This window comes from Chiloscyllium plagiosum, unplaced genomic scaffold (genome assembly GCF_004010195.1).
Source record: "Chiloscyllium plagiosum isolate BGI_BamShark_2017 unplaced genomic scaffold, ASM401019v2 scaf_3852, whole genome shotgun sequence".
Classification (NCBI taxonomy): domain Eukaryota; kingdom Metazoa; phylum Chordata; class Chondrichthyes; order Orectolobiformes; family Hemiscylliidae; genus Chiloscyllium; species Chiloscyllium plagiosum.
In genome coordinates, this window is record NW_025211990.1 from 1,517 (window position 1) to 25,000 (window position 23,484).

At 41.7% G+C, this 23,484-nt stretch overlaps 1 long non-coding RNA gene across 1 annotated transcript; it reads right to left on the reverse strand.

The window, feature by feature from the left end:
- Positions 1-1,254: 1,254 nt before the first annotated feature.
- On the reverse strand, positions 1,255-12,160 carry LOC122547236. Its single transcript, XR_006310931.1, has 3 exons — positions 11,874-12,160; positions 8,165-8,264; positions 1,255-1,374 (listed from the first exon to the last, which is right to left on the reverse strand). It is a non-coding gene; the product is annotated as an uncharacterized LOC122547236 (long non-coding RNA).
- Between the last annotated feature and the right edge of the window lie 11,324 nt (positions 12,161-23,484).

Below are 23,484 nucleotides of genomic sequence, written 5' to 3' on the forward strand. Positions count from 1 at the left end.
GTTTTCTGTATATGCAGGTTTGTAGTTCCATAATCGCTGTTCTTGCTCGAACCAAAAACTGTCCATTTCCAATGCTGTAACGTTGCCCATCTCCTCCCTTGCTTTAGCCTACCTGCTGCCAAAACCTTCATTCATTCCTTTGTCAAGCTATCCCAATTAACTTGACTTCCTCTCACACCCTCCAAACAGTTCAGCACATCTAAAGCTATCAACAATCTATCCCACACCAACTACCTCTCACTTAACACTCTGTATTGACGTACAACTGCTCCTAAAACCACAAACCTCAAACTTAAAAGTCCCACAAGTCTGTTTCAACCTTTTAATAGCAAGACCTCCCTACATCTGGAACTTTCTCCAGTTCCATAATTCTCCTGGAACATTACGAACCTCTAGCGATGGTTTCTGTAAATCCAGTACTCCTCCTGAGCTTCCATTGTTAGCCTTATTTTAAACTGCCTCAGACTTGATCTCAGCAATTCTTTTCCTAAACTTCTCTATCTTGTTCTCTTTTAGTCAATTCTTAAAGCCCATTTCTTTGAACAAGCTTTAAAAATCACCTCTTCCAATATCTCTTGTGTCAGCTTGGCAATGCTTTGTGAGGCATTTTTCCTGCATTAAAGACACTGTATGTACACAAACCAGTGTCACCACTGCTGTATAAATTTATAGCTAAAAGAAAACCTTGCCTTTCAGTATGGTATTTTTTGGCCAAGGAGTAGTCAGATTCTTGTACATCTTTCTATTGAGTGATCAGAGAAAAGAGCTTTGACAAAAAAGTTTTAATAATTACCACATTTTTAAATTCACTTGTACAGTCAAGAACGGAGCTTAAGAATGTAACTTATGCAAAGTTATTCGCACAGTTTGGAGGAGCTAGAATATTTTTCTTAGAGAAGATTAAAGGAAGGTATAACAATTGTGAGAACTGTTGGGAGAAGCTATTTTCTCTGGCAAGTGGATCAGTGACGAGATTTAAATTAATTGGCAAAAGAGGAAAATGAGGAAAATGTCTTCACTCAGAGGAATATTAAGATGTGATATTAAGATTAAACTTAGGTGGAATCATATTCCATTGAAACTTTGAAAAGACATTTGGAAATTTACCTGAAAATAATTAATTTACAAGGTTAATGGGGAATGAGCTGGGGTGTGGGGCTAGGTCTTTCAATGGGCCAGCACAGGTACAATGGGCTCAATTGCCTACTCCTGTAATAGAACAAGCCAGAAAAAGACCAATACACTTTAAAAGTAAAGGACTGAAAAATTCTTATGCCATTGAAAGTGTAGCTATAAATATTGATTTACAAAAGAATCACTTACCCAGATTACAGGCTGATCTCCACTGCCAGACTGCTGACTCCAAATGGGCACCTTTGGAGTAATGAAATAAACAGAACAAATTGCAAGTTGGACAAAAACAATTATCCAATTCTTTGATTTGACATGATAATTATGTAACCACGCTATCATGCCAGTAATATGTTGATTAGATCATTTTGGATAATGGTCGCATGGTGATAATGTCACTGAACTAGTAATCCACAGGCCTATGTTAATATCTTTCGAATCGCATCATGGCAGCTGGTGGAATTTACTATCAATAAATAAACTCTGGAAAATAAAGCTTGTGTTGTAACAATGAGCATGAAGAATAGTGTCAATTCTCATTTTTAAAAACTCATCTGGTTCACTGATTAGATTAGATTAGATTAGATAGATTAGATTAGATTACTTACAGTGTGGAAACAGGCCCTTCGGCCCAACAAGTCCACACCGCCCCGCCGAAGCGAAACCCACCCATACCCCTAAATTTACCCCTTACCTAACACTACGGGCAATTTAGTATGGCCAATTCACCTGACCCTGCACATCTTTGGACTGTGGGAGGAAACCGGAGAACCCGGAGGAAACCCACGCAGACACGGGGAGAACGTGCAAATTCCACACAGTCAGTCGCCTGAGGCGGGAATTGAACCCGGGTCTCTGGCGCTGTGAGGCAGCAGTGCTAACCACTGTGCCACCGTGCCGCCCACAAATGTTCTTTAGGAAAGGAAATCTGCCATCTTTCTGGTCCACATGTGACTCCAGATCACAGTAATGTAGTTGCTAAATTTTAACTGTCCTCTAAATTCAGTTCAAGTGCAATTAGAGAAGGGCAACAAATGCTGGTATTATCAGAAAACCCCCACTTTCCATGAAAGAATGAACAGAAGAAACTCATTCAAGGGGCTGCAACACATGCAATTTTTGATTTGATCGATTATTGTCTCATGTACACAGGTACAGTGAAATATTTTGTTTTGCGTGCAGTACAGGCAGATCAAACCATACAAAAGGTTTAGGGTAATAAAAGATGTGTAAGAGTAAGATCTGCTGGAGACAGCTTGCAAAATGTTGCCATGGTCCAGCGCCATTCTGGAAGATGCTCCAATAATCTTATTTCATGGCTGATTATGAATCTCTCCCACTTTTACTGCCTGCCACTGGCATGTCATAGAGTCATAGTCATAAAGATGTACAGCATGGAAACAGACCCTTTGGTCCAAATCGTCCATGCTGACTAGATATCCCAACCCAATCTAGTCCCATCTGCCAGCACCTGGCCCATATCCCTCCAAACCCTTCCTATTCATATACCCATCAAGATGCCTTTTAAATGTTGCAATTGTATTAGCCTCCATCACTTCCTCTGGCAGCTCATTACTTACAAGTGCTACCCTCTGTGTGAAAAGGTTGCCCCTTAGGTCTCTTTTATATCTTTCCCCTCTCACCCTAAATCTATGTCCTCTAGTTCTGGACTCCCGCACCCAGGGAAAAGACTTTGTCTATTTATCCTATCCATGCTCCTCATGATTTTATAAACCTCCATAAGGTTACCCCTCAGCCTCCGACGCTCCAGGGAGAACAGCCCCAGCCTGTTCAGTCTCTCCTGAAAGCTCAAATCCTCCAACCCTGGCAACATCTTTGTAAGTCTTTTCTGAACCCTTTCAAGTTTCACAACATCCTTCCAATAGGAAGGAGACCAGAATTGCATGCAATATTCCAAAAGTAGCCTAATCAATGTTTTGTACAGCCGCAACATGACCTCCCAACTCCAGTACTCAATACTTCCAAGGTCTCTTTGTTCAGCAACACTCCCCAGGACCTTACCATTGTGTATAAGTCCAGCTAAGATTTGCTTTCCCAAAATGCAGCACCTCGTATTTAACTAAATTAAACTCCATCTGCCACTTCTCAGCCCATTGGCCCATCTGGTCAAGATCCCATTGTAATCTGAGGTAACCTTCTTCGCTGTCCACTATACCTCCAATTTTGGTGTCATCTGCAAACTTACTAACTATACCTCTTATGCTCACATCCAAATCATTTATATAAATGACGAAAAGTAGTGGACCCAGCGCTGATCCTTGTGGCACTCCACTAGTCACAGGCCTCCAGTCTGAAAAACAACCCTCTGTTTTCTACCTTTGAGCCAGGTCTATATCCAAAAGGAAAGTTATCTCTGTATTCCATGAGATCTAACTTTGCTCCCACGGGGAACCTTGTCAAATGCCTTACTGAAGTCCATATAGATCACATCTGAAACTGACAACCGGAAGCGGCAGGGACAGGCCACTATAAATGCCGGAGGAAACACCACAGAAGCGCTTCACAGGAGGCTCCCAAGCACTGAGGATGTCGCCTAGACAGGCGATGAAACGTTTGCAACAAAAACTTCCAGCTCGGCGAACAGAACCACAGCAACGAGCACCCGAGCTACAAATCTTCTCACAAACTTTGAAGATCACATCTACCGCTCTGCCCTCACCAATCCTCTGTGTTACTTCTTCAAAAAACTCAATCAAGTTTGTGAGACATGATTTCCCATGCACAAAGTCATGCTGATGTCCCTAATCAGCCCTTGCCTTTCCAAATACATGTACATCCTGTCCCTAAGCATTCCCTCCAACAACTTGCTCACCATCAATGTCAGGCTCAATGGTTTATAGTTCCCTGGCTTGTCCTTACACCTTTCTTAAAAAGTGGTACGATGTTAGCCAATCTCCAGTCTTCCAGCACCACACCTGTGACTATTGATGATACAAATATCTCAGCAAGGGACCCAGCAATTACTTCTCTAGCTTCCCACAGAGTTCTAGGGTACACCTGATCAGGTCCTGGGGATTTATCCACTTTTATGTGTTTCAAGACATCCAGCACTTCCTCCTCTGTAATATGGACATTTTTCAAGATGTCACCATCTATTTCCCTACATTCTATATCTTCCATGTCCTTTTCCAAGGAAACAATGATGCAAAATACTTGTTTAATATCTTCCCCATCTCCTGTGACTCCACACAAAGGCTGCATTGCAGATTTTTGAAGGGCCCATTCTCTCCCTAGTTACCCTTAATGTATTTGTAAAAACCCTTTGAATTCTCCTTAACTCTATTTGCCAAAGCTATCTCATGTCCCCTTTTTGTCCTCCTGATTTCCCTCTTAAATGTACTTCTACTGCCTTTGTACTCTAAGGATTCACTCGATCTATCCTGTCGAGACCAGACATATGCTTCCCTCTTTTTCTTAACCAAACCCTCAATTTCTTTAGTCATCCAGCATTCGCTATACCTACCAGCCTTTCCCTTCCCCCTAACAGGAATATACTGTCTCTGGACTCTTGTTATCTCATTTCTGAAGGCTTCCCATTTTCCAGCCATCTCTTTACCTGTGAACATCTGCCCCCAGTCAGATTTTGCCTAATACCATCAAAATTAGCCTTCCTTCAATTTAGAACTTCAATTTTAGATCTGGTCTATCCTTTTCCATCGCTATTTTAAAACTGATGGTCGCTGTCCCCAAAGTGCTCCCTCACTGACACCTCAGTCACCTGCCCTGCCTCATTTCCCAAGAGTAGGTAAAGATTTGCACCTTCTCTCTTCGGTACATCCACATATTGAATCAGAAAATTTTCTTGTACACACTTAACAAATTCCTCTCCATCTAAACCCTTAACAGTATGGCAGTCCCAGTCTATGTTTGGAAAATTAAAATCCCCTACCATAGCTACCCTATAATTCTTACAGATAACTGAGATCCCCTTACAAATTTGTTTCTCAATTTCCCTCTATTAGGGGGTCCATAATACAATCCAGTGTTAGAAGGAATTGCAGGTTGGTACTCAGATTATAAATGTGCATTCCTTGGCCACCAGGCCCTGTGGATGGATGGGTGCTCAGAATTTTTAAGTCAGAGGCAGCGACACGACCCACTGCACAAGACCTCCTCCTTTCCTGCTTGTATATTTTCACTAATCTGATTGAGAGGGGAGTTAAAATGGGATCCCTCTGCTGGTTTAGTGGGGAACTGCAGTGTAATGTGAGATTACGTCTTTCAGAGCACGCTTATCTCAGACTCGTCCATTTCCAAACAATGAAGTTTAACAATGAAGTGTTTTGTATTTAAATTAAGTTGGTTATTTTGGGCACTTGATCCTTTTAATGTGCTGAATAAGCAGAGAGTTCACTGAATGTGTCATGTACAAGTTTGTAGATGTAAGAGTACAGGTGGCTGTTCAGGTCATTGTATCTCTTTGAAACAGCAATTCAATTCGTCTCACACCCACTGCCTTTCCTCCATAGCCCTGCAAACATTTACCATTCAAGATTTTAGCCAATTACCTTTTGAAAATTTTCACTGAATCTACTTTTTACATCTGCAGCAGGTGGCTCAGTGGTTAGCACTGCTGCCTCATAGCACCAGGAACCTGGGTTCAATTCCTGCCTCAGGTGTGTGGAATTTGCATATTATCCCAGTGTCTGTGTGGGTTTCCTCCCACAATCCAAAGATGTGCAGGTTAGTTGAATTGGCCATGATAAATTGCCCATAGTGAAAGGTGCATCAGTCAGAAGGAAATGGGTCTGGGTTGGTTACTTTCGGAGGGTTGGTGTGGACTTGTTGGGCTGAATGGCCTGTTTCCACACTGTAGATAGTCTAATTTTCATGCAGTGCATTCCAGATCACAACAACTTGCTGCAAAAATTGTCAATTATATTAAACTTTTCTCTTGTTATTTACCCTCCTGCCAGTGAAACATTTCTCCTCATTCATGTTACCAAAACTCTTGCTATTTATTAACCCTTCTGTTCACTTTCACTGAGCTTTTTCTGCTCTAAGTAGAACAATGGTGTTTCTCTAGTCACTCTATGTCAGTGAAGCTCTTATCCTGTGACAGAAATCCAATAAATTTTCACTGCCCCATCTCTAATATCTTTCCATCCTTCCTGAAGGTGGGTTTCAGAATCAGGCAGACAAATATTCCAGCTGGGACCTAACTAATCATTTGTAGACTTTTGCATAACTTCCTTGTTCTTGTATTTTATTGTATGTAAAAAAAAAAGATCCAGGATAAATAGCAGCAACTTGTGTTCGTGTAGTCGATTTACTGTAACAAAATGCCTCAAAGCACTTCATGGGATCATTTTAAAATAAAAACAAAATCGACACCAAATCACACAAAACTAGAGGCTATGTCAAACACTGGTTCCAATTGTCCTTGCTGCTGAGTAGAAACCAATTCATAGCTGTTCTGTCCCCTCGTGATGGAAAAGTTTACAAGAAATACAGGCAGGAATAGACCATTTGGGTCTTTGAACGTGCTTCACCATCACCATAATCAGATTATGATCATAATCAATGTTCTACTTCAACTGCACTTTCCTGCAGTGGTCCCAAACCTCTTTAAAAATCTATCTTTCTCCATCTCTCTGTACTCATTGACTGATAATTTCCACATCTCTAAAGTAGAAAGTTTCAAAGATTCACAACCCTTTGGATAAGAAAATGCCTCCTTATCTCAGATTGAAATGGCCAACTCCATATCCTGAGACTTATCCTCATTCTTGATTCTACAGCTATGAGAAAACAGCTTTTCTGAACCCACTGTGCTAAACTCACAGAATTTTATGCATTTCAATGAGATAACCTCTCAGTCTTCAAAACTTCTGATAATACAGGCCCATTCTATTCAATGTTTCCTCAAAGAATTGACTCTTCATTCCAGGAATGAATCTGTTCAGCTTCTCCATACCAACTCTGGGGCAAATATATTCTTCCTTCAGTATAGAAACCAAACTATACATAGCGCACCTAGTGTGATCTTACGAAGTACTACATAATTACAGCAAGACTTCTCTACCCTTCTACTCTAACCTGCATGCTATAAAGGCAAACATTCAATTTGCCTTCCTGCTAGCTTGCTGTAATTACATGTTAACTTTTTGCAATTTGTTTACAGACTTCTTTCCATGTACTCCTCACCACAAAGTTTCCCTAATCTATAAATGTCTACTTCAACTTTAAAACATGAATCTACTTTTCTCACCCAAGCGGATGATTTCAAATTTTACCATACAATACTCTGATGGATGTGTGCAGATTTTTCTCATTGTGCTGGTTAATTTTACAAGATAACAAAAATGAATTTACCTCAAGAATTATTGCTATTTTAACAAAATGTTCAGCTTACAATATTTGTTCTGATTATGATTTCAATTATTCAGTTTTTTGAAGCACCCAGTTAGGTATCAACCTTGATTAAAGTGGACAGCATTTTTATCTTGGCAGTCAGGATGGTGCGTGTTCAAGTTCTACAGCATTGACCGAAGCACAAAATCTGGAAGGAGAGCACTGCTTTTTTGTGAATAATTTATTCTTATGCATGCAATTTGATTAACTCCGGCTGATAATTGAGCTAATGCAGGGAAAATTGGGGTAAATAACACTGTTCCCACTGGTGGAAGGAGTGAGAACAACAGGACACAGATTTAAAGTAATTAAGAAAAGCAACAATTCAAACATGAGAAGAAACGCTGTTACAGATCGAGTGGTTAAGATCTGGAATGTGCTGCCTGACAGCTTGGTGGAAGCAGGATCAAGTGAGCTTCTCAAGAGGAAATCGGATTATTATCTGAAAAGGAAGAGTGTGCAAGTACAAGGTGAAGGTAGGTGAGCAGCATGAAATGTACTGTTTAACCAGACAGTGAGTGCAGACATGTTGGGCTAAAAGATGTCCTTTGGTGCGGCAACAGTTCTGTGTTTCTATGATACAGGCAAAAGAGAAATTTGGTGAAACTCTTGCACCTTGGACTGAGAAAATGTACACTCATTTGCGGACTGCACTTACCATCTTTTGGTCGTTTGATATGAAAACAGTATACCATTCTTCCAGAGGATGTTGTCTTCTGTTCTTTATGTATTCACAAAGTTTCCATATATTTTCTTCACTAAGGAAGTATTTTAATATAAATGTTAACATTCGTTGCAAAAATATTTTATTCTAAATCAAATGCTACAATTTGAAATATTCTGGGCACCAATCAGGAAAGACTTATGTATGATGTGAGGTGGGGTTGGAAAAGTCAGGACTGTCTCTCCAGAACAGAGAAAATTAAGAGATGACTAAATGCAAATTTAATACTGCAGATAAGGCACTGGAAATTTTGTAGCAAGTTACTCACTTTCTAGCTACTCAAAGCCTGTCCACCATCTACATGGCACATCAGGAAACACTCACCATTTACTTGGCTTGGTGCAGCTCCAACAATGCTCAAGAAGCTTGACACCACCCACAACAAAGCAGCCCACTTGATTAGTATCACATCCATTACACTTAAAGTTACTTTTCTTCACCCCTGATGCACAGTAGCAGTGTGTACCACCTACAAATGCACTACAACAAATCACCAAGCTCTTTTGACAGCACCTTCCAACCTCTCCCATCTGGAAGGATAAAGGCAGCAGATGCTTGGGAATACTACCACCTGCAAGTGCTAATCCAAGCCACTTACCTTCCTGACATGAAACCATAGCACTGTTTCCTCAATGTTGCTGAATGAAAATACTGGAACTTCAGTACTATGGGTGTACCCACAAAACAAGCGATGCAGCGGTTCAACAACATGGCACACCTTCACATTCTTAACAGGAAATTAAGGATGGACAACAAATACTGGCCTAGCCAGCTGTCCCCATGAACAATTTAAAAGTGGAATCTAAGATGATGAGGTTTTGAGAGGATCAATAAAAAATGTAATTGCTTCTGAGAAATGAGTCATTAGCCAGAGTTTATAGATTTAAACTTATTGGTTAATGAGGCGGGGGAGGCATGAAGGGAAATATTTCTACTCTGAGAGCTGTCAGAATCTGTAATACTCACCACAGAAAAGGTAGTAGAAGCTGAGTTCAAAAATAATTTTTAATAGGATTTGGACAGGTACGCAAGGATGAGGAATTTACAGGGTTACAGACAAAAAAAAACTAGGCTGGAGCACCAAGCAGAATACTTTTTGAAAGAGCAAGCACAGACAATGACAAGCTGAACAGCCTCCTTCAGTTCTGTAATATTCTACAAATCATAAGTACAAAGTAGGTTTTGCTTTCTCTTTGTTTTTTGAAAGCTGTTCTCATGGCTGGGCTCAGACTGTGGAAGTACTGGTGCTATTTTGGTGCCTCATTTTTCTGGTCATTGTGTGAAGGTAGAAGATGCTAGCAGCCTACTCTGGACCCAAGGGTCACATCAGAGGTGAGTCTGGACCTGTCTTTTCCACATGAAAATGAAATATACTGCCTTGGAAAGGAGACTCTAAAGAAAATAAATACAAGTCAACTACAAAATGGAATTTACAATCTACTAGAATAATGCTAAAATATTTTCAATCATAATTTAACTACTAACAACGTAACAAATATAGCTTGCTCAGTGCTGATTACACTTTAGTTAAAGGCCAGATTGACTGTAAACAACTTTTTAGTCCTAAAAGTAAATTATAAATAATCCTTCAAAAGAAAAAGTACACTTATCCAATTATATTGCATATTCCTAATTTCAGCTCAGAACATTTGAACAGGAGGACCTAAACTGCCATAGCAGCAAGAACAAAATCATGTGAAAATCCTCCATGCTTGGTTGGAGAGAAACCCTATCAGGGAAGGCAGGTGCAGACAAATACAGAGATAGAAGCTTGGCTGTCTGGCAGAAAGCAGAGTGGGGATAAAAGGGTCCTTCTCAGAATGGCAGCTGGTAACAAGTGATGTTCCACAAGGCTCAGTGTTGGGACATCTTTTCACTTTATACATGAGTGATCTAGATGAAGGAAATGAGGGCTTTTTGGCTAAGTTTGCAGACAATACAAAAGATAGGGAGAGGCACAGGTAACATTGAGTAGGCAGGGAGACTGCAGAAGGATTTGGATAGATTAGGAGAGTGGGCAAAGAAGTGGCAGATGAAGTACAACGTGGGAAAGCTGAAGTCAGGAACTTTGATAGGAAGAATAGAGGTGTGAACTATTTTCTAAATGATGAAAAAATTCAAAAGTCTGAAGTGCAAAGAGACTTGGAAGTTCTAGTCCAGGATTCTCTCAATGTAAACCTGCACGTTGAGTCAATAGTTAGGAAGGCAGATGCAATTATGGCATTTATTTTGAAACAACTTGAATCTAAAAGCAGGGATGTACTTCTGAATCTCTACAAGGTTCTGATCAGACCACATTTGGAGTATTGTGCGCAGTTTTCAGCCACATATCTCTGCGAGGATGTACTGGCCCGGGAGCACGTCAGAGGAGATTCATTAGAATGGTCCCAGAAATGAAAAGCTTAACATATGAGAAATGTTTGAGGACTCTGAGCTTATACTTGGAGTTTAGAAGAAGGAGTGGGTATCTAATTGAAACATACAGAATACTGAAAGGCCTGGACAGAGTAGATGTTACAAGATGTTTCCATTGGTAGGAGAGACTAGGACCTGAGGGCATAGCCTTAGAGATAAAGACCTTTTAGAATGGAGATAAGGAGAAACTACTTCAGGCAGACAGTGGTGAATCTATGGAATTCATTGGCACAGCAGGCTGTAAAGATCAGGCCATTGAGTACATTTAAGACTGAGATAGATAGGGTCTTGAGTATGAAGGGGATCAAAGGTTATGGGGAGAAAGCGGGAGAATGGGAATAAGAAACTTATCAGCCATGATTGAATGGTGGAGCAGACTTGATGGGCTGAATGGCCTAATTTCTGCTCCTATGACGTATGGCCTTAAATCTTACAACAACAAAATGTAGTTACATATTACCTTCACAGAATAAAATAATTTAAGGTGTGATTATCAAGTAAAATTTGAAATTGACCACCCAGTTAAAAAAAATCGAACATGTCACTGAAGACATGATCATAGAGGGAGAGAAGCACATCGGTTTTGGGGGGAGATACCAGAACATAGGGTCCAAACAGCTGACCTCCCCCCAAAAAGGAGAAATAAATCAAAAGCTGTCAAGGATTGGTTGGAGGTCAAGATTAGTGTGGTGCTGGAAAAGCACAGCCGGTCAGGCAGCATCCCAGGAGCAGGAAAATCGACGTATTTGCTTTTGCTTTCGGCTTTTGCTCGAAACGTCGATTTTCCTGCTCCTCAGATGCTGCCTGACCGGCTGTGCTTTTCCAGCACCACTCGAATCTCGACTCTAATCTCCAGCATCTGCAGTACCCACTTCTGCGTGATTGGTTGGAGGTAACATTTCAGGGATATTACAGGCAGGAGTCCATTCAGCTCGGCCGGCAATTTTGTACAAAAAAAACCTGATCGATCCCACTTCCTCCTTCTCTCATAGCGTTGAAAATTTTCCTTTCAAATGTTGGTCCAATGCCTAACTGAAAGTCATATCGGTTTCCTCTGCTCTCTCAGGCAGTTGACCTCAGATCACAACAAATTTTGCTCTTAAAAAATACACTGATAACATAACTTATGTTTAATTTCAAAGAAAATGCAGCACAACTTGTGGGACCTACACCCACATTGAATAACTGAAACTATTTTTCCACAGTGACATTTGACAGGCCTGCTTACCAATAACAGCTGGTGTAAACACAATCTTCCTTTAGAATGGCTGGGATCTGGCTCTTACCTCCTGGGTCTAACCTCCCAGGGTTAGGGTTTGGGCTACTCATAACAACTTCGCAACAACAACAAATGAAATTTAGAAGCTAAACTGCAGGACACCTAAATATTCATTCGATATACTAAACAGCGAATTCATTCAAACCAATCTAGCTCAAGGTAAGAATCAACGTGATTACAGCCGTAGGAACTATTCACCGGGGGTTAGGATTAAAGCAGGAAGCCGGAGTGGAATAGCAGGTGCACATCGAAAGACCGCTCCGCCTACCCAATGACGTAGCATCGGAACGCTTGCTGCGCGCGCAGCTTTCGTTACTTGCATGAAGCCGGTTGATGTCTGCAGACGTAAAGTTGTTGTTTTCGAGTTAAAGTCTGTCAGACTTGCAAAACAGTATTTGTATTCGTTCCTCTGCAGTATTAACCAAACGTGCACTTTTATCAATTAGCAATATGAATTGCCGTAGGTTGTTATGGGGTCAAGGGTTTGGATTTATTCACGTTTTCCCTCAGTTGCTGTAGTTAATTCTGTGGATGTAGTGGTGATGTGTCTACCTCTGGATTGAAAGGTCAGGCTCAAGTCATACTTCAAGATGTGATGTTCATGGAAATGTGCAAGCAGATTCATAATTTAAATGTGGGTTCGTGGTGCAGTAGTAGTGTGCTTGAAAAGTGTCACAAGGTTGCGTGTTCAAACCACGACATTCAGAAATTTTGAGAACATAAGGGATTAGGGGTCTTGTTTTGTAGTGGCCCTTCCTTTGGGCCCAGATGTGTGCTTTAATGATCGGCAGATATGTTGATTTAAAAATTATTTGTCTTATTGATGCCTGGAAATTTACAGTTGGAGATTAGTTTCTGAATGAGGACTATTTAAGAAACAATTGGACCCCAAGCAGTGATTCCTAAGATACTGAAACCAAAGGAGAAAGTAGAGCCAAATAAAAAGGAGGACCATTGAATAAACATGGGTATTTAAGAAAACTGGCAAGTTTGTTGACAAATGTGAGGTTGAATGAAAAGGAGGAACTAAGATTATTTGGTAAAACAATGGAATACTTTAAATTATTTTATTCCGTCATGGGATGTGGGTATCAGGGCTAAGGCTTGCATTTGTTGCCTATCCCAGGTGCCTTTAAAATAGGCCATTCCAGAGGACCTGTGTAGTCACATGTGGGTAACTCGGTTAGGGTACCAAATTTCCTTCCCTAAAGAATATGAAGATTTTTTTCAAACAATGATAGTTGACATGATAACTATTATTGAAACTAGCTTTAAATTCCCGATGTATTCATGAAATGAATTGAGTGAAATTTAAAGTTATGTTTCCAGTGCATTAAAACGGTTTCTGGAGTAGTAATGATATTACCACTACACCAGTCACCCCTGAGCATATTGTAATCTCAGGATATCCCAAAATACTTAGTATTATGGTGGCTTCATGTGTAATAAATTTTGCAGACTTGAATTGGAAGAATTCTGAATATGTGTATTTTTTTAAGAGTTCAATGAAAGAAGAGCAGTGGAACTTTTTTAATAAAAACAATCATTGGAAATCAGAGTTGAGAATGTGATGCTGGAAAAGCACAGCAGGTCAGGCAGCATCCGAGGAGCAGGAGAATCGACATTTCGGATAGATGGGACCCTTATATGATGCCTCCTCTGAAAATAGTACCTCCACAGTACTGCACCGGTTAATTTAGATTATATGTTAATTATCTTACAGTGGGACTGAGTTAGACAGGATGAAAAACTAATTACAGCAAACTTTTTATTAACCGGCATTTATGGGACCAGGAGTGTGCTAGTTGATTAAATATAACGGTTGATCAACAGGTCCACTTAATCAATGTAAAAACACACTAAATTATAGAAATGTAATGCAGGGAGTATACATATATACTTTATTTGCAGCATAAATCATTTAAATAATAATGCAATTTTGTATTAAATAAAACTTATCGGCAGAGAGTCCTCTCACTTATACCTTCAACTGTCTAAGACAGTAAACTTCCTATATTTGTGGCATGCAATTTGTGGCGGTTTATTGAGAGTCCTGGTTCATAAGGGGCTGGTTAAAACAAAGTTTGCTGTAATATAATGGCTATTGGAAAAAAAAATGCACCATCCTGATTATAGTGAAAAAGGGCAGTCAAAAACTTTGGCGGTAGGAATTGATCTTGGTCAATTCCTTAAAAATTGCACAGCTTTGGGTATCCAGTAGCACTAAATTATACAACACAGGCAGTTATTCAACTCATCCTGCTATTGCAATCCCTTTGAAGGAGCTATCCAAATGATTCTCATTAAGCTCTTCCCCACAGCTCTGCAAATTTCTCTTCCAAGTATTATCCAATTCCTTGTCAAATTAGCTATTGAATTCTACCATTACACACCTATTCCACCTTTGCAGGAAAATAAAAAATTCATTAAAAGAGCAGTTCTTGATTTGTGTGAAATTGCATCTACAGTGTATCTTTTTAAAATTATAAACTTATAAAGAAAGTATGAATAGGCTGGGACATTTTTCACAGGAACATAAGTATATAATATAACATGGGGTATAGATAGAGTCGATGATAGTTGTATTTTCCCTTGAATGGGGAATTTCAAGACAAGGGAGCACATCTTTAAGGTTAGAAGAGAGAGATTTAAAAAAGACTTGGGGCAAATCTTTTTACACAGAGCGTGTTTGTGTGTGGAATGAATTCCTGAGGATGTAGTCGATATGGGTAAAATTGTAACATTTAAAAGGCATTTGATAAGTACATGAATAGGAAAGGTTTGAAGGGATTTGAGTTAGGAATAGGGAGGTGGGACTAGTTTAGTTTGGGATTATGTTCAGGCATGGACTGGTTGGACCGAAGGGTTTGTTTCTGTGCTGTACCATTTTATAATGCTATTTATGGAAATGTGGTGATCCCTGACAAGAACAGTATTTATTGTCCCTCTCAAATGCCCTTGAGAATCTGATAGTAAACTGCCTTCTTGATGACTGAGTGGCATGGAAGCTGTTTCAGAATCCACTTAAAAGTCAACCATATCACTATGGATCTGGAGTCACATGTAGCCCAGGCAGGCAATGATAGCAGATTTCCTTTGAAGGACAAAGTAAAATAGATTTTTAAAAAATCTATCAAATAGTTCCAAGGTCACCATTATTCAGACAGTTTTTTTCTGCATTAAAGTATTTTATTTAATATTTATTTAGAGGGCCATCATGTCCCTACACCTGGACAGAGAGGCTTGGATTCAAGACCCACCTGCTCCAAAGATGTGTAATAACATGTTGATTAGAAAACTGTGACAATAAAATTTGTGTATTTTGCCCTTGTTTTGAAAAGAGGTTTTGAGCCAAAAGATGGCAAACTGTCTCTTCCAAGCTAATAAAGTATATAGCTTGTGAGGATTAAGGTTTTCCAAAATGTTGGAACAATAGAAGCAGCATGAATGGATGGAGTCAGGCTTCCACAGAACTACAATAGGATACTTTACATTGTCTCTGAACATGCAAACATTCAGTCCATTTAGATCAGTTTCTTCCACCTGCATCTCCCTTCGTTAAAGTCATGACAATATGTCAGCAATTACATTCTCTCATCCTTCCGCATATATAATTTTTAAATTAAATGGCTGTAACAACAAATTCCATGTAGACGGTCTAGTATTTTATCTTTAAATTTTTCCAAAAATGTTAAGCATTTATGATCATTATGTACAATTGTCTGAGCCACATTACTGGAAATATAAATGTTGAAATGTTGCAACATCAAACTTCTCAATTGTGGAATATTTCTAAGAAGGATGTAGAATCTTTCTCATTTCATTTGAGAAAGTAGAGAAACAAATGAAATGGCTGATGACCATGCAGGTATTGTTGATGCAAACAAAATGGGTAGTTGAAATAATTCCATGAAAGCTGATATCCTGTCACCAAGACACCCTTTATTTACACATTCTGGAGTAGAGTGGTGCTGGGAAAGCACAGCAGTTCAAGCAGCATCCGAGGAGCAGGAAAATCGACGTTTCGGGCAAAAGCCCTTCATCAGGAATACAGGCAGAGTGCCTGAAGGGTGGAGAGGAAACTGATGAAGTCCACATTGATGCCCTGGGGTTGAAGTGTTCTGAGGCGGAAGATGAGGCAGTCTTCCTCCAGGCGTTGGCTGGTGAGGGAGCGGCGGTGAAGGAGGCCCAGGACCTTCATATCCTCGGCTGAGTGGGAGGGGGAGTTGAAATGTTGGGTCACAGAGCGGTGTGGTTTATTGGTGCAGGTGTCCCAGAGATGTTCCCTAAAGCGCTCTGCTAGGAAACGCCCAGTCTCCCCAATGTAGAGGAGACTGCATCGGGAGCAACGGACACAATAAATGATATTGGTGGATGTGCAGGTAAAACTTTGATGGATGTGGAAGGCTCCTTTAGGGCCTTGGATGGAGGAGAGGGAGGAGGTGTGGGCGCAGGTTTTGCAATTCCTGCAGTGGCAGGGGAAGGTGCCAGGACGGGAGGGTAGGTTGTTGGGGGGAGTGGACCTGACCAGGTAGTCACAGAGGGAACGGTCTTTGTAGAAGGCGGAAAGGGGTGGGAGGGAAATATATCCCTGGTGGTGGGGTCCGTTTGGAGGTGGCGGAAATGTTGGCGGATGATTTGTTTTTTGCGAAGGTTGGTAGGTGGAAGGTGAGCACCAGGGAGGGTTATGTCCTTGTTACGGTTGGAGGGGTAGGGTCTGAGGGCGGAGGTGTGGGATGTGGACGAGATGCGTTGGAGGGCATCTTTAACCACATGGGAAGGGAAATTGCAGTCTCTAAAAAAGGAGGCCATCTGGCGCGTTCTGTGGTGGAACTGGTCCTCCTGGGAGCAGATACGGTGGAGGTGAAGGAATTGGGAATACGGGATGGCATTTTTGCTGGAGGTAGGGTGGGAAGAGGTGTAATCCAGGTAGCTGTGGGAGTCGGTGGGTTTGTAAAAAATGTCGGTGTCAAGTCGGTCGTCATTAATGGAGATGGAGAGGTCCAGGAAGGGGAGGGAGGTGTCAGAGATGGTCCAGGTAAATTTAAGGTCAGGGTGGAATGTGTTGGTGAACCACATTAACAACACCATCCCACCACCATCTCTTGCTTAATTCTAGCCTTGTCTACCAGTTGCCATTGCCTGGATATCCTGGAATGGATTGACATCCCTGGCACTGGTGCCATCTTTAAAAAGCTATGTGCACCCAGACCTGTATCGTCAGTACACACCCACTCTGTACCCTTCCTGATGTTTGCTCTGGATGTGATTTGCCCTGATTTGGTTACAGGGAGCTGGAGAACCTGGCTGATGGAGTAGTCCACTACATCCAGGCCTGGCAGTGGACACCTTGGCACTAGATCATGTCATTTGGATGAATACACGAATAGGAAAGTTTTGGAGGGAGTTGGGCCGGGATCAGGCAGGTGGGACTAGTTTGGTTTGGGATTGTATTCTGTATGGACTAGTTGGACCAAAGAATCTGTTTCCATGCTGTATGACTCAATCAGCCTGGTCAGTGATTGGCGTCTGGCTTCAGCGGTGCAGAGGTCAGTGCACCAGACTACCACTGCGCCCCCTTTATCTGCTGGCTTGATGGTGATGTCGGAATTGGAGCAGATGGAGTAGAGGGCTGCGCGTTGTGAGGGTGAGATATTGGAGTGGGGGAGGGGGGGTAGACAGGTTGAGGCGGTTAATGTCTCGGGGGCAGTGGGAAATGAAGAGGTCGAGGACGGGTTCTCGGCAGCCTTATCAAACGCCTTACTAAAGTCCATATGTATGACATCAACAGCCCTTCCTTCATCTATCAACTTGGTCACTTCCTCAAAGAACTCTATTAAGTTGGTAAGGCATGATCTCTCCCGAACAAAAGTATGTTTTTCTAAATATAAATAGATCTTATCCCTCAGTACCTTCTCCAGCAACTTTCCCACCACAGATCTGTAGTTACTGATCTATCCCAGGTTGCTGATGGACACGAGAGAGGAAATAACTGGGGCTCTAACAGATATCTTTGTGGCATCCTTAAACACAGGTAAGGTGCCGGACGACTGGAAGGTTGCTCATGTTGTCCCCCTGTACAAGAAAGTTAGTAGGGATATTCCAGGTAACTACAGAGGAAGTGACCAAGTTGATAGATGAAGGAAGGGCTGTTGATGTCATACACATGGACTTTAGTAAGGCGTTTGATAAGGTTCCCCATGGTAAACTAATAGAGAAAGTGAAGTCATCTGGTGTGCAGTGTGTTCTCGGTAGGTGGATAAAGAACTGGTTGAGTAACAGGAGCTAGAGAGTAGTAGTTGAAGGGAGTTTCTCAAAATGGAGAAGGGTGACCAGTGGTCTTCCACAGGGATCAGTGTTGGGGCCACTGTTGTTTGTGATATACATAAATGATCTGGAAGAGGGCACTGTTGGTATGATCAGCAAGTTTGCAGATGACACGAAGATTGATGGAGTAGCAGAAAGCATAAGGGACTGCCAAAGAATACAGGAGAATATAGATAGACTGGAGAATTGGGCGGAAAAGTGGCAGATGGAGGTGATGCATTTAGCCAATTCTAATTCTGGAGTGAATTATACAATGAACGGAAGAGTCTTGGGAAAAGTCGATGAGCAGAGAAATCTGGGAATGCTGGTCCATTGTACCCTGAAGGTTGCTGCACAGGTGAATAGAGTGGTCAAGAAGGCAAATGGTATGCTTGCCTTCATTGGACGGGGTATTGAGTATAAGAGCTGGCAGGTCATGTTAAAATTGCACAAGACATTGGTTCAGCTGCATTTAGAATACTGTGTACAGTTATGGTCGTCACATTACTAAAAGGATGTGGATGCTTTGGAGAGGGTGCAGAGAAGGTTTACTAGGATGTGGCTGGTATGGAAGGTGCTAGCTTGGAAGAGAGGTTGAGTAGGGGCACCTGATTGAGGTTTCCAAAATCATGAAAGATATAGACAGGGTAGATGGAGATAAGCTTTTTTCCAGGGTGAAGGATTTCAATAAGGAGAGGTCACGCTTTCAAGGTGAGAGGTGAAAAGTTTAAGGAGGATACACGCAGCGAGTACTTTATACAGAGGGTGGTGGGTGTCTGGAACACTTTGCCAGCAGAGGTAGTAGAGGTAGGTATGGTAGATTCATTTAAGATGCGTCTGGACAGATGCATGAGTAGGTGGGGAGTAGAGGGATACAGGTGCTTAGGAATTGGGCGACAGGTTTAGACAGTAGATTTGGATTGGCTCAGGCTTGGAGGGCCGAAGGGCCTGTTCCTGAGCTGTAAGTTTTCTTTGTTCTTTTCTTTATTCTATGCTAACATCCCATAAACACACCCATGGCAAAAGCAAATTCTCACATGCAATTCTAGTAGCCTGAAGAGAATCCCTGCTTTTACCGTAACAGAGAGTGGAATAAGAGCTTTCACATCCAGCTTCAAGACCCTATCAATTGCGGAAAACTAAAACTAAAAATCCTGGATCTGTGGGAGTTTGACTCCACACATTCAGGCTGCTGCTCTTGTTCCAACTTTTAAAAAAAATCCCCAAGACCTCACATGCTGTTTACTTTAATGACTTTGACTGGATTCTCGGTACATCTCTCTCAACCTTTCTTCATTTAAAAAAAGGACAAAATACATCTCTTAAAAGCATAGTATTGTAACTCCCTCAGAAAAAAAATGCTGGATTTCTTTCTGCTGCCAAATTGCATATGAGACAATCGATTTTACTGAATTTGTCTTTGCCAAGGGGCTTAAGGAATTTTACAATATTGGAACAGTTGTTGTTTGGATCAATGAAATTTTGTTTTAAAAAGTGTGGTTCTGTCTGGACCCTCTTGTGGTGCAGTGGTAATGTCCCTACCCCATAGACCAGGAGGCCTGGGTTCAAGTCCCACTTGTTCCACACTTTATGTAATAACATCTCTAAACAGGTTGAGTAGAAAGATATGTTAAATAAAAAAAGTCATCCTGTTATGGCTTGCATTGTCCATAATGGGCTTTGCTTGTTAACATCCAACTGGGCACACATATTTTTACTAGTAGCGGTTACTACTTTGGAAAGAAAGGATAAAGCCCTCCTGTCACCCTGGTGCAATTTGAAATGGTGTTATATTCATACACTCCATTCTCTCCAAGCCAACAGATGTTCCTTTTATTCAAGACCCCCTCTAATGAAGGCAGGAACCAGTTGACCCTGATGGAACCCAAACTGAGCATCAGTGAGCAGGTTATTGTTGAATAAGTGTCATCCGAAATCTCTGTTAATCTTCTATCATTCTACTGGTGATCGATAGCATATATCTGGACAATCTTCCATGTTGTCAGGTAGATGCTAGCACTATTTAGGAGCAAAGTACTGCAGATGCTGTTATTTGTACTGAAAAAAATGCTTGACATCACAGTGGGTAAGGCAGCACCACGGAGGGAGAGCAAGGTAATGTTTTGAGTCGAGATGTGGGCTCATCTAGCCTCAAAAGTTAGCTTTGTCTCTCTCCACGGATGCTGCCAGATGTTGTGATTTCCAGCATTTTTTTGTTTTCAGTTGGCAGCACTAACTGCACTGGAAGAACTTGGCGAGAGAGGCTGCCTGTTCTGGGAGAGAGGTCTTCAGTACTATTGGTAGAATTTTGTCAATGCTTATAGCCTTTGCAGTAGCCAACGTTTTCGGCTGCTTCTTGATATCACATGGAATGAATCATTAATTAGCTGAAGACTAGGGACCTCATGACTAGGGATCATCCACTGGACGCATCTGGCTGAAAAAGTATTTGCGAATGCTTCACTGTCATTGCATTGATGTAATGGGCTTCTGCATGACAGAAGATATTTGTGGAGAACTTCATCCTGAGACGTTGAGAACGGTCGCGATCACGTAACATTACCAGGCTCCGATTGGCTGAGACGCTGACCAATGGCAGCGAGAAAGGGGTGGGGCTCGGTCTCTTTAGCAAAAAAAGGAAGCCAGGTGGACGAGTTAAACCAAACCAAATCAATCCGCGCTGAGACAGGAGCAGGCGATTCAACCTTTCGATGGGAAATAAATACATTAATAAACGGCGTCAAATAACTGAATTGTCGTCGGTTTTATTTTTACTTTGACTTTCTATAGCCAGCCCGAATTAGAAGGAAACTAATTTCGCTGGTGGAAGGACGCTGTGGCTACTGCCTGCGTATGTGGACAGCGCGGGAAAGTTTTGGCGCCAGAACTTCCAACGGCCGGGGCGCGAGAGTAACGGTCGGAGGAGGATGCGCAGGCGCAAACCCAGTGAGAGCCGTCTGTCCCGCCGCGCTTTTTACTTCCCCGGAGTCCAGCTGAGGGGCAACTGAAATACCGTCAGGATGGTGATGCTGCGGAGTGGCGCGTCGCTCAGTCTGGATTCCAGCTCCGAGTTCATCGTCTTGGATAAGAGCGATAGGTCGTTGCCGCCCACATCCCCGGCCCCTGGCAGCAAACGGAGCCGGGCTGAGGCGGTAAGTGAGCCCGACTGACATCAAACGAAAACCTCTGCGCCTGTGAAGAGAGGCCGGAGCGCTCCGACTTTTTTTTTCCTCATCCCCGGCCCTGGATAAATGATTTGCAACCGGCGGTTGCCTCGTAAATGATGTCTGGGCGAGCGGGTGGTTGGTGGGATGAGTCACTCTAGTTTACGGTGGTGAGGGTGGGCGGGGCAGTGGCGCAGTTTGCTGTATTTATTTATTTGATGATTTCATTAGAGACATGTTTCTTTCTAAATAATAACCGAGCCCGCTCGTTTGGCAAAAACGAGCGAATCAACAATCTGTGGGGGGGTGTTTTTTTTAAAAACACGTATTTGCTTTTCACACTTTTTTGGGTTAATAACAACGACGAGTCTGTCACATGGACCGAAGGGGGTTGGCCGAATTTCATCGGTTGCAAGTCTTCTTTATTTTGTGCGTCTGAATCTCCCTACGTTGTTAGTCCACTTCCTCCTCCGGTCTGTCTCGTCTCGGAGTTTATTTTTGACATTTTGCATTCTTCTGTGCCGCTGCTCCTGATGGTTTTTCTTGTTGGTAATGGAGATGGGGATGTCCCAGCATTCTCAGCTCCTGAGAAAGTCCTCTATCCAACTGCAGAGACCCTCGAATTTCACTCTTTCCCCCTCGGCCGAGAAACACTTGTATAAATTTATCATGGCCACTGCATCTCAAGTGTTTTGCAACTATCGAAGTACTTATTCAAATACTATCACTTACTAAGTAGGATCACTAACTGATCAACTTAACACATTGACACTTCTCTCACTTTACAAAATCATAGTGGAGGCTGGTTTGTTTAACTTTCTCTAAGTTGAGCTAGGCAGATTCTTGACTAGGCACTGCAAGGTTCCAAAGGGAAGTAGATTGGAAAGTAGAGTTCAGGCCTCATGTAGATAAGCTATAATCTTTTCAGATGGTGGTGCAGGTTTGAGGGTTTGCATGGCCTACTCCTTATCCTTAGATGGACCGTAAGATAAGAAGTAGGCGCAGCAGATAAACAGATGGACGTGCTCTGCTGTTTTATGTGAATTTGGCTGGCCTTTAGTATGAACTCTAAAGAAGCATTAGACATCTACACAGAAAAAGGCCCTTTGGCCCAACTTGTCTGTGCTGGTCAAAAACAACCACCGAACTATTGTAATTCCAGTTTCCTGCATTTGTGTATAGCCTTGTATGTCTTGGCAGCATAATTGCACACCTAAATACTAATGGAATGTTCTCAGAATTTCTGCCTGATTTTACAGACAGTGAGTTCCAGATTCCCATTATCTTCTGGGTGAAAATGTTTTCCTTCTCTAAAGAAGAAAATCTTTAGATCCTCTAAACATTTTTTTGCCCCTTACCCCCAGTCATTAATTCCGCCATCAAAGGGAAAGTTTCTTCAAGTCCACCTGTCATTGTTTTATACATCTAGATGGTATGCCATGTCATGGAATATTTGCAACTCCTAGGATAGAGAATTTAAAAGATTCATAATCCTCTGTTTTGATCTTTCTCCTTTATCTGACTTAAATGGTTGACCACTTATCTTTAGTTTTGTCCATGTTGTTCCCTGACCAGAATACATTTCTGTCTACCAGGTTAACCCCTTTCAGAATCTTGTAGCTTTTATCCTTCTAAATCCAGAAGGACCAAACCGATGAACTTTCAATGTGCTGACGCCAAGGGAAGTAGTTCATCCATATTATGGACGTGAAAACTATGTGCCATATACCAGATGTTGTCAGACCAGTGTCCTACAGCAGCTATCTGTATTTCATTCCACTCTTTTTAGGTAGAGCCAAAGGGAGTGCTGATTGTTATTTCATTCCTGAGTCCAGGTTTAATTCATAACAACAACATGAAGGAGTAGATGTAGGCCATTGAGCACATAGAGTCTGTTCCATCATTCAAGAGATCGTGGGTGATCTGATAATCTTCGACTCCATTTTCTTCCTTTTCCCTATAACTGATTCCCATTCCAATTAAAAATGACCCAGATTTGGTAGCTCTGGTAAAGAATTGTACAGGTTCACTGCCAAAATAAATATTCCACCTCATCTGTGTCTTAAATGTGCAGCCCCTTATTCAGAGAT